This window comes from Pleurodeles waltl, chromosome 10 (genome assembly GCF_031143425.1).
Source record: "Pleurodeles waltl isolate 20211129_DDA chromosome 10, aPleWal1.hap1.20221129, whole genome shotgun sequence".
NCBI classification, from domain to species: domain Eukaryota; kingdom Metazoa; phylum Chordata; class Amphibia; order Caudata; family Salamandridae; genus Pleurodeles; species Pleurodeles waltl.
Window position 1 is genome coordinate 121,374,256 of NC_090449.1, and position 11,001 is coordinate 121,385,256.

An 11,001-nucleotide genomic window follows, 5' to 3' on the forward strand; every position below is an offset into this window, starting at 1 on the left:
GACTAAGACACCCCGAACTAAGGTGGCAGGTTTATTAAGACCTTTACCGGTTCCTTCCGCTCCTTGGTGTACTCTATCCACGGATTTCATATGCTCTCTACCTACCTCCTCTGGTAACCAAGTAATCATGGTGACCGTAGATCCAGTCACCAAGATGGCCCATTTTTCAGCCTTGAAGAAACTACCAACGGCCCCAGAAATGAGTCGCATTTTTTTACGGGATATTTTTCGCCTCCATGGTCTTCCTCAAGAGGTCATTTCGGACAGAGGACCTCAATATGTATCACGTTTCAGGAGAGCCTTTTGTGGCTTCTTTAACATTGAGATTTCTTTATCCTCGGGTTTCCATCCACAAACGAATAGGCAAACTGAACGAGTGAATCAAGAGCTTCAGCAGTATCTGAGATGTTACTGTAATGCCACACAAAGCAATTGGTCGGAATATCTTGCTCTTGCCGAGTTCTCCTATAACAACACAATACATAGTGCGACCAAGACCACACCCTTTTATTGTACTTATGGATTTCATCCGAGGACTTTCGCTACTGTTTCTCGAACATCCTCTTCTGTGCCTGCAGTCACTTCTTTTTCACGACAGATCCGTCGAATCCAGGGCCTACTTCACACAACTCTCCTAGCTTCGAAACAAGCTATGAAGCAAAAGGCGGATCGTTATCGGCAAGCCGCACCTTTGTATCAAGTGGGCCACAAGGTATGGCTTTCTTCCAGATTTCTACCATCCCGGTTTTCCACCAATAAGTTCAAACCACGTTTTTATGGACCCTTTCGAATTTCGCACATCCTGAATCCTGTAGTTGTGCGTCTTCGCTTACCTCATACCTCGAGGGTTCATCCTGTTTTCCATGTGTCCAAGTTAAAACCCTTTGTTCCTGATCCTTACCATCGCCAGTTCCAACATCCACCTCCTCTTTCTATCAACGGACAGCCTGACTATGAAGTCCAGGAGATCTGTGATTCCAGAATTTTTCGACGCAAACTACAGTTTTTGGTCCATTGGAAAAGATACCCCCTCAGTGACTGTTCTTGGGAGGATGCTTCCTCCGTCCATGCTCCCCGTTTGGTTCGCCTGTTTTTTGACAATCATCCTGACAAACCTGGCGCCTCGGGGAGGGGACCTACTGTAACGCCGCTCTCTGACGCGGCGTCTCTTTCTGTCCTCGCGGGTGGAATGCGCTACCGATATTCGGAGCGCCGTTCCCCGAGTTTTTTGACTATGCTTTCTGGGAAGCATATATTTCGCTCCCGGTAGCGCTACATTTACTTGTAGCCTTTTTTCTTCTTTTGTTGTTGGTGGTGGGTTTTTTGTTGGTCCTTTTGCCTGTCTCTATCCATGTTGTATCCATCTTGTCTTCTTTGTGTTTTTGTCCCAGCATGCTCTGTTTCTCTGTTATACTACTTTCTATTTCCTTTACTGGTCTATTGGCTTTTCCCAATCCAAGATGGTGTTTCTTCCCTTTCCTGTGATGTCACTTCCCTTTTCTCAGTATATAAGTCAGTCAGTCTTGTTCCTCCTTGCGTTGCAAACACTTCCTTCTGGTTGTGCTGTTCGCTCCTGTTCTTTGTTCCTGCTTTTTGCCTTGGAAGATTTTTGCCTGTTCTTTGTTCCTGCTTTTGCCTTGGGAGATTTTTGCCTGTTCCTTTTTTCCTGTCTTTTACCCTGGATATTGCCTATTTTTGTTTCCTGTTGTCAAGTCCTGTTTTTTCTTGTTTTACTTCAGGAGTTCCTGTTGGAGGTTTTTTCCCCAGTGCTGGGGTTTTTTCCCTCTGGGACTCCTTCTGGAGGGTACGGTCTGCTTTGGCGTAGCCTGTCAAGCGGCACCGTGGCTACTAGAAGGGGTCGCCCTTATCTGGGAGTATCCAGGACCTGTAGAAGACTTGGGGGGTCATTCTGACCCTGGCGGTTGACTACCGCCAGGCCAACGACCGCGGATGCACCGCCAACAGGCTGGCGGTGCATCCATGGGCATTCTGCCGCCGCGGTCAGAAACGGAAAACCGGCGGTGTCCCGCCGGTTTCCCGCTGCCCTGGGGAATCCTCCATGGCGGCGCTGCAGGCAGCGCCGCCATGGGGATTCCGACCCCCTTACCGCCAGCCTGGCTCTGGCGGTTTTGACTGCCAGAACCTGGCTGGCGGTAACGGGTGTCGCGGGGCCCCTGGGGGCCCCTGCAGTGCCCATGCCACTGGCATGGGCACTGCAGGGGCCCACTAACAGGGCCCCACCAAGATTTTCAGTGTCTGCCAAGCAGACACTGAAAATCGCGACGGGTGCAACTGCACCCGTCGCACCCCTTCCACTCCGCTGGCTCCATTCGGAGCCGGCATCCTCATGGAAGGGGGTTTCCCGCTGGGCTGGCGGGCGGCCTTCTGGCGGTCGCCCGCCAGCCCAGCGGGAAACTCAGAATTACCGCGGCGGTCTTCTGACCGCGCAGCGGTATTCTGACGGCGGAACTTTGGCGGGCGGCCTCCGCCGCCCGCCAAAGTCAGAATGACCCCCTTGGTGTATTCGCCAATTCGAAATCCAGAGGTGAGAAGTCCAGCGCAGTACGTGACATGTCCTGCCCATCAGTTTGGTTGATTCGTCAGCATGCCTTTTACAATTCGCTTGCTTTCATTAGTGAAAGGCATGCATACGTCATGCCTTTTCCGGTGTTTAGCCCGCCTCGGGCACACCGGCCAACTACTGAAAATATAGGCCACTCCATGTTTCCCATATGGTTTCTGGGCTACATTTTCTCTTTAGTTCGTAGGCAGCACATCTGTCTGGGCAGTAGTCGAGCGCTTTGCATGACGTAAACTGGTTTACATGGATAATTGTAATATTGCCTGTTACATGGATAATTGCACTTTTGGGGATACGTTGCTCTGTGAGAAAACATATGTTTTCTTTTGTGCGTTTGCTTTCCGCTAATGGTGGCTGTCGGATCGCTTATGTGAAACTGTTTTTCTTTTCAGTTTATGTGGCAAGAAACGTACAGTTAGGAGTCTACAATGCTAATAGCTTTAACTCGAGTAAACGTGAGACCCATTGCATTACAAATGCTTGATATTTTGAAAAAACATCCTGTTTTCTTTTAGGAAACAGACTACATTAAAAAAATACAGCTTTATTTATAAAGCAGTTACAGACATGGTGGTCTGCTGACCCCAGCTGGTCACCATCCCTGTGAGCCTGGTCATTCCCAAATGGGTCGCACATTGCGACCTGCCTCATGAATAATAATGAGGCAGGTCTCTTACAACCCATTCGAAAATCGCAAACTGTGCTAAACACACTGTTGTACATAGCAATTTGTGATTTCCTAATAGCGAATCACAAAAAATCGCTATTAGGAAAACGCAAACCTTCAGATACACACATTTGGCCCTAAAGGCCTTATTGTAGGCTGCATAGTAGAGGAGTAACAGTAATGTAACATGAGATTTTACCATTACTGTGCAGTAAATCCTCACCAGTACCATGCAATTATAAGTTAAACTGCATGGAATGGGGAATTACTGTGCTGGGCCGACTCTTCTGGTCTCAAAACCACAGAATTGCCAATGCAATGGTGTTTTAACACGTACATTGCTCTGAGCAAGTGGTAAGTGTATTTGAGCATCTATTGGTGGGGTTGGCCTAGGGAGGGGGTGGTACAGAAGGGAAGGGAAAGATAATTTCTGGAGGAAGTGGAGCATTGTGTGCCCCTCCCTGCCAAAGAAATGGGAAACAACATTTGGCAAATGCAGCCAAAGCCTCAAGCAATTTTCCCAGGTGGTATTACCGTCCAGAAAATTCAGGTATGGTTTTCCACAACCGAAAAAACTGGGCACAAAAAAACCCACCCACTTTGAATTATGTGGAGTGAAACTCAATTCAGTGATATCGCTTCGCCTGACAGAGCTGAGGCTTTTATGTTTTCTGGTGCATATGATTCATTTATTTATGTATTGATTGATTTGTTTATTTATTGTTAGTAGTATTTCTATTATATACATACCCGAGAAGGCAGTGGTGAACATTCATTAAATATTAAATACAATCAAATTATAAGGAAGAAGTTGATCAAAACTCACAAGTTGGAGAAAAACAGAGCAATATAGTCAAAGAGGTGGGCTGATACGGGAGTGAATCAGAATGGAAAGTTGAGTCTGGAGAGCAACCTTTTAGGTCTTTTCTGCAAGACAGCAGGTACAAGTTGAGTACTAAGGGTCCACATGAAAAAGCTTGGTTGATGGTTTTAGGGGAACATTTATGGTGTGGTAGAGCAGAGCAGTACAGTAAATGAGTGTGTCTCCAGCTTACCCGGTGTGCAATGTCCTTTCCTCATTTAGATTTTCGCTGGTGGACCTCTTATCAGGTAACATATGTGCCATTCGGCGGCTAGGGAATAGTGATAGTTACCCCTAATTTGGTAGGCACTCTACCCTCTTAGTATTTGTGTGTGATTCTTTTGATTCTTTGATTCTTTTCCCTTCTGTTGTTCTCTGTTTGTCCTTTAGACAGGTGGGTAGACCAGGACTAAAATGAATAGATGTGTATGATATAGGCACATTTGATGGTTGCTCTGGCTTTGAGAGGAAGCTTGTGAATTGCTCTTAGAATGGTGAATTTGGGGTCTGGGGTTGTCCCTCCTGGGATCAGTGGAGGTGCTGTGTGCATCAAGTCCCTTAAAAGACAATTTTGAGGAAGTCATCCGTTTCCCCTGATCACCCCCACTTTTTGATCGATACTGGTGGTTACTGACTTTGACTGTGCCCTGAGCTTTGCTAACCAGACCCACGACCAGTGTTCTGTGTAAAAGGGATGTGAAAATTAGAAATATATTATAATTGGCTATGACATCCTAAGTATAAGTCCCCAGTATATAATAGGGCAGGAGGACAAGAGGCCTAGTGAATTTAATGCACTTTAGCATTCTCTGCTTTAGTGGCTGCTGTCATTTTAAAGACAGCCCTGCTTTATACGCTGCTTTCAGGAGTAAATTATATGCAAATTCGACTTTGGAATTAAAAGTACCTCCAAAGTCTCAAACCACCTTATTTTTTACATATGTCACCCTTAAGATCTCACCTAAGTGTCCCAGGAGTAGGGTGCCTTGTAACTAGAAGCAGGGACATGATATAATATGTTTTATATACTCTGGTGAGAGATAAACTGGAACTGCCAATTTAATTTTCCCCATTGTAGTACAGTAGCTCCATAGGCTAACATCAGGAAACTTTATTAAAGTATAACTTTAGCTAGAAATGGGCTACAATTTCCATTCTTGGACTCAAAGTGCTAGGTAGAATAAATCCAGCAATTTGACACTACTAGATTTATTGTAACTACCACAGAAAATGTTATAGAACTTTCTTTACAGTAAGCCAAAATCCAGCTCTCTAGCTGTTCTTCTCTGATTGGCCAACCTCTGCCAGGCTGAGCCAAGCTGCCTTAAAGAGGTATGAAGTGGCCTGCATTGAGACAATGGGACGTCTGGTGGGTGGAGATGTGCAAGGTGCAGAGCAACAGGCAGGAACGGGTCTGGGTAGCTAAACTGGTCTTCAAAGGGAAAGTGATACTTTGGGAGGGACACAGGCTCACCCCATCCTGCCACCCCAGCCAGATGGGAGCCCCAGTAATAAGATTAGCAGAATGAATGTAGAGGGAGTGTTTAGGGAAATAAGCCACACAGTAGACGGCTTAGCCAAATCCTGATTTCAAGGAGAGATTTTCCCCATCTTGGATTTTGAAAAAATAGTGCTTACTGGGATTGATTTTTTTCACATTTCGCAGGAAATGGTCACCCAAAAGGGTGGCACCCTGCACCCCATTGGTCAGGGATGCCCCCTTGCTTGTCAGCCCAAGAACACTGGATAAATATCGGCGAGCTGCCCAGCAACTCAGAACACTGCCTGAACTACAAGGAGAAAAAGGACTGCATTCTGCATGACTTCATCTACTGCGCACTGAGGAACTATAGTTCTAAGGACTTTGCCTGGCTTCAAGAAAGGGAAGCAATGGACTCCCTGACAGTAACAGGTTAAATGTGGCAGACAATGTGTCCACCACCCCTGGAACTACTGCCTAAGGGCATATCTAAGTCTGTGGATGTTTGTTGGCAACACAGTATCCCCTCATATGAACCCATGGACACAAGTTAGATTTCCAGTTTTCGTGCTACCCACACAGAGAGCTACTCACCTGGAAAGGTGCCGGCCAGAGCAGACCAAGTAAGACTCATCCTGTGCAGAGACTCATCTGAACTGCTTGTGTGAGCCAGAAACACAACACCTAAGACATGACGTTTTCCACTCATCCTAGCAACCCTGTGTCTCTTCCCAAGGACACACACATTAAAAATCAGTTGCAGTAGATACAAGGGGTCTAAATGTCCTCACATCTGAGTACAAAACATACTTACCTGTAAAGCTATTACATATTACTACATTATTGAACCTTTTGTTAATTAAAAGCCTTAGCAATTTTACAAAAGATATAACACTGAAATGCCCAGTTGCTCCCGAGCTTCCTGTCCTAGAGAATTCTTTCGTTACTAGTAACAAGTAATGCTGTATTGTGAATAGAACCTTCAGAGAAAACTAAATAGAAACAGATAAAGTTCAATACATTTGCCAACATATTTTGCAGGCACTATTCACAAACTGCATTTGTAGTATATTTAGAAAATGTCCACCTCCACTATCTTTTCTATGGGCCGATCCTCTCACATATAAATTTACTACTTACTGGTGCATGACAGAGGGACCATGGGAGTGGCGGAAATGAAGGGGCATACTTACTACTAAATGGGAGGGGCTTAGGGAAGAGTAAGGAGAGTTTGAGGGCTGGGGAATGTTTAGGGAGGGATATACTCTCAACCACAGAACACTAAACCCAGTGCTGTTTACAAACTGCATTTCTGAAGTTACTAAAGTGAAAATGGGACCCAAAACCACAGTAAACCACTCCAGCTCAGAGTTGGAGTACGTCCAGCACCACACATGGCCAACCACTGGTACTGCAACACACTCCCACTGTAACAAATGGAGGTACAGGCTTACAATGAAACTCCAATGGAAATAATGTTATATTAAATTATTTAAAACAGGTAAAAATGCAAATAGATATAATCTATTGCCAAAAAAAACAAATAATAAAGCATGTTTATTATTTCACTACAAAATGATTTTACAAGATTTTTTAAATTTATAAACTAATGTAAGATTAGTTTTTTTATTAAAATATAATTAAACTACATTTAGTTACGTCTATACATCACTTTTAATAAGTCATAACACATAGTAAAATGTATTTTTTTCACTGCAGGTAGGAATTTATCTTTTTAATTTAAACTTCAGAAAATATTTTTATTTACCTTAATAATTTTAAATTAAACTAAATTCAATTTAAAAAGTAAGTTAGTAGTTCTGTAGCATTTTTTTAATTTTGTTGTACATTGAAAACGTGCATAAAAATAATTTACATTAATATTTAAGATAAAATCACTTTTTTACTAATTTTTTTAAAGAGGTAAATAACCTTTTCAACTTTTACCTATACTTTATCATAACGAGACACCACAGTCGGGTGGAAATCTGCTTGTGATAAAGTATAGGGACATTATTAAAGTTTATTATTAAATAATTGAAAATATTTCATGCTAAATATGCTTGTAAAGTTATTGTATATATTTATCTTAAAAGGGGAATAAAAATAAAAATGTTACAACACTGTTAGGTCAAGTTTAAATTAAACTTTTAATTCATTGAAACATATGAAATTAACTTACAACGGGCCTCATTACGAGGTTGACTGGCCAACCCCATGGAGAGGAGACCGCCATGGAGCTGGCGGTCTCCCCCCATGGCCAATTACAAGGTTTCCATTGGGCTGACCGGCGGAAACCTCTGAAATAGAGGTTTCTGACAGTCAGCCCAGTGGAAACAATGCAGCAGCATTGTCCTCTGCTCCTCCTGGAGTTGAGGCTAATGCCATCGCACAGAGAGTGTTGCCGGCACCCTTGAAATACACACTGTCTGCCATTGCGGACAGTGTGCTTTCTGAGGGTGCTGGAGGGGGGCCCCTGCACTGGCCACAACATGGTCTTGGGCAGTGCATGGGCGGCCCTGTGGCCCCAAGCACTAGATCCCCACCAGCCTTTTCATGGCGAGGTCCCCACCATGAAAAGGCTGGCGGAAACTGGACTAGTGATCAGCAGGCACCTCGGACACCCCATTGGGAACCATGATTCTGGCAGTGACAGCAGTCCCCTGGCGGACCGACCAACGGGGTCATAGTTTGGCAGTCGGACAGCCTGGAGTGCGGCAGGCCAGCCGCCACAGCAAGGCTGGCAGTCTCAGGACTGCCAGCCCTGTAATGAGGTCCAAGGTTTTTTCTGAAGTTTAAATTAAAAAACAGATTTTCACATAAAGTAAAATAAGTCATTTTTATGCATTATCAAGTCTTAAAAATTATGTATCAATATCATTAAAAGTACTTTAACTATATATTTTTCTAAAGCCAAATGTTACAACTAATTATAAATTCAAAACAGTTGTTAAAATACTTTATTGTGAAATGATCAATGTTTTATTTTTATATTTTTAAACATTAAATTATATTTATTTGTATTTTAGATTACTTTTAATAATTACATTTAATTTCAGGTTATTTCCCACTGGGTCCCTCTCTCTATTATTTTCTATGGGAGGGTGTTGCAATATCTGTAGTTGGCCATTTGAGGGGCTGAACGTCTTACTGTTTCCTTTTGGCTACAGTAACTCGTAAATGTGTCTCCTCCCCTTTTTCAGGGGATGAAGCAATGGAAGTGTCTTTTTTCGATTGACTTTACTCTCAGATTTCAGGATTAGCCATAATTAGTAAAGTTACCCAAAAATGTAAGAGTACAATACACATGTAAATTACTCATAAGTGTAAGTTACTTTTGCGATCAGCCCCAAGAGTGATTTGGAAGCTTGCCAGTGCCTTGACAAAGCTGAGTGTGAGGCTTTTACCACTGATAATCTTTCAGCAACATTTAGATGCAGGCAGGTCAAGTGCATGGGGTTGTGCAGGAAATATTTTTGGGTTAAACCTATGAGGTGGCAGGAGATTCACCCCTGTGCTGGTACAGACAGTAAAGTATGTGTAGCTCCCTCAGATGCAGAGCTATCTAATCTATCACCCGCTAGATTTTCTCCTGTGGCACTTGTGCTCCCAGCTAACCGCATCCTTGATTCTACAGAAACCACTACATCCATAGATAGGACCACACTGGCATTTATATCTTTAGAGCGAGATGGTGTAGTAGAGGGTACTAGGGTACTAAGAGTTGGAGGGTGAGAAACTGAGGATATGCAAGCTAAAACGTGCTCAAAAGAGGAAAGACAGAGAATAAAAAATGAAACTGAAGAAAAATGACGCACAGCAAGAAATACAACAAGGGGCATAGTTACGAGTTTGGCAGACAGGATAACCCGTCTGCTGAACTTCCAACGGGGAGATTGCCACCATACTGCCTACCTCCCCGCTGAGCCCATTACAACTTTCCAGCTGGGCTGACGGGCAGAAACTAAGGTTTCTGCCCTTCAGCCCAGAAGAAAAATGGCAGCAGCATTGTCGCCATCTCCTAATTGAGCCGGCGGCAATGCTGCCGTCTGCAGGAGGCACTAGCACCCTCGCAGTGCTCACTGCCGGCGCAGCAGACATTGAGCATTGCAAGGGTGCTGGGCAGGGGGATCCCTGCATCTGTTCTCCACCAGCCTTTTCATGGTGGTGAAACCACCATAAAAGGCTGGCGGAGAACCAGGTCATAACCAACAGGGCAGTGCTGACTTCAGCACCACCCTGGCTGATTCCGACCTCCGCCACCGTCAGCCTTTTAGGATCAAAGACCACAGCGGAGACAGTGGTAGGTTGGTGGGGCTGCCTGCCAATCCTGTAATGTGGCGGTCTCACTGCCACAACTGCAGCGGTCCGACAGACACCGTGAGTGTGGAGGTCCAAGGACCACCACACTCAGAAAAAAGCCCAAAATATTTAAAAAGGAAGGTAGAAGAAAATGAGTATATGAAGGTAATTTAATTAAAGAATGTTGAGCTAGAAACTGTTAAAAGTGTTAATAAAGGGAGTACAGCACCTAAGAATTGTTCTCTCTTCACCTTCATGTGCCAAAGGAGATGATTGACAGCTCAGTACCTGGAATGTGTGCGATTTCGTGGGTGAATGCTTTGGCTTTCCAGCTTGCATGCAATTTGAAGTCAAGCAAATATGGGAAAGTGGCCGCTCTGCTGAGCAGACTTCCCTTAGCAGTAAACAAGACTATTACAGAACTAAATGATATCAGATTAAATACATATGATTGTAGGAAGAAAGCTTTAATTTGGAAAACTAAGCATATACCTTAAATATATTTTTATTGCACAGGTACGTGTATTTGGAGTTATGGATAGAAAATCTAGACTGACTTTCCTTACGATATTTAATCTTCAATTAAAAACTTTAACAGGTGCTGCATGTGAAATATAAAAATGGCATTTTTAAATGTTTGAGTACATATTTGAAGACATTTGAGGACTTGTGCAGTGTGTTTTTTATGAAACAACATTTACGTGTTTTCTAGTACGCCTGGCTGTAAAATCAATAAAACATAAGGTGGGATAGCCGGTGAAAGCCCCTGGAACTCCTCATATTACTGCAACATTTGAAATATGGCTTTAGTGGTTCCCACGTGACCTAGCATTGAAAAAAAAACTTAGTGAAAATGATCTTTCTTCAAGGGTCACAAGTAGGACATCGAAGTGAAGCCCATCATGCTACTCAAAAGGTCTGAATACATTGAGTAAGGCAGCACCTCTCAATGGCTGTGTTAGATGTTTTGTGCCTCAGACAAAACCTGGACATTGTGTTATGGCTGTGGAGCACCAACCCATATTAAGGGCCTCATCACTAGTCTGGTGGTCACTTGACCACCAGACTTGCGGATGGCGGACAGGCCACCGCCAATGCGGCAGTCCGAG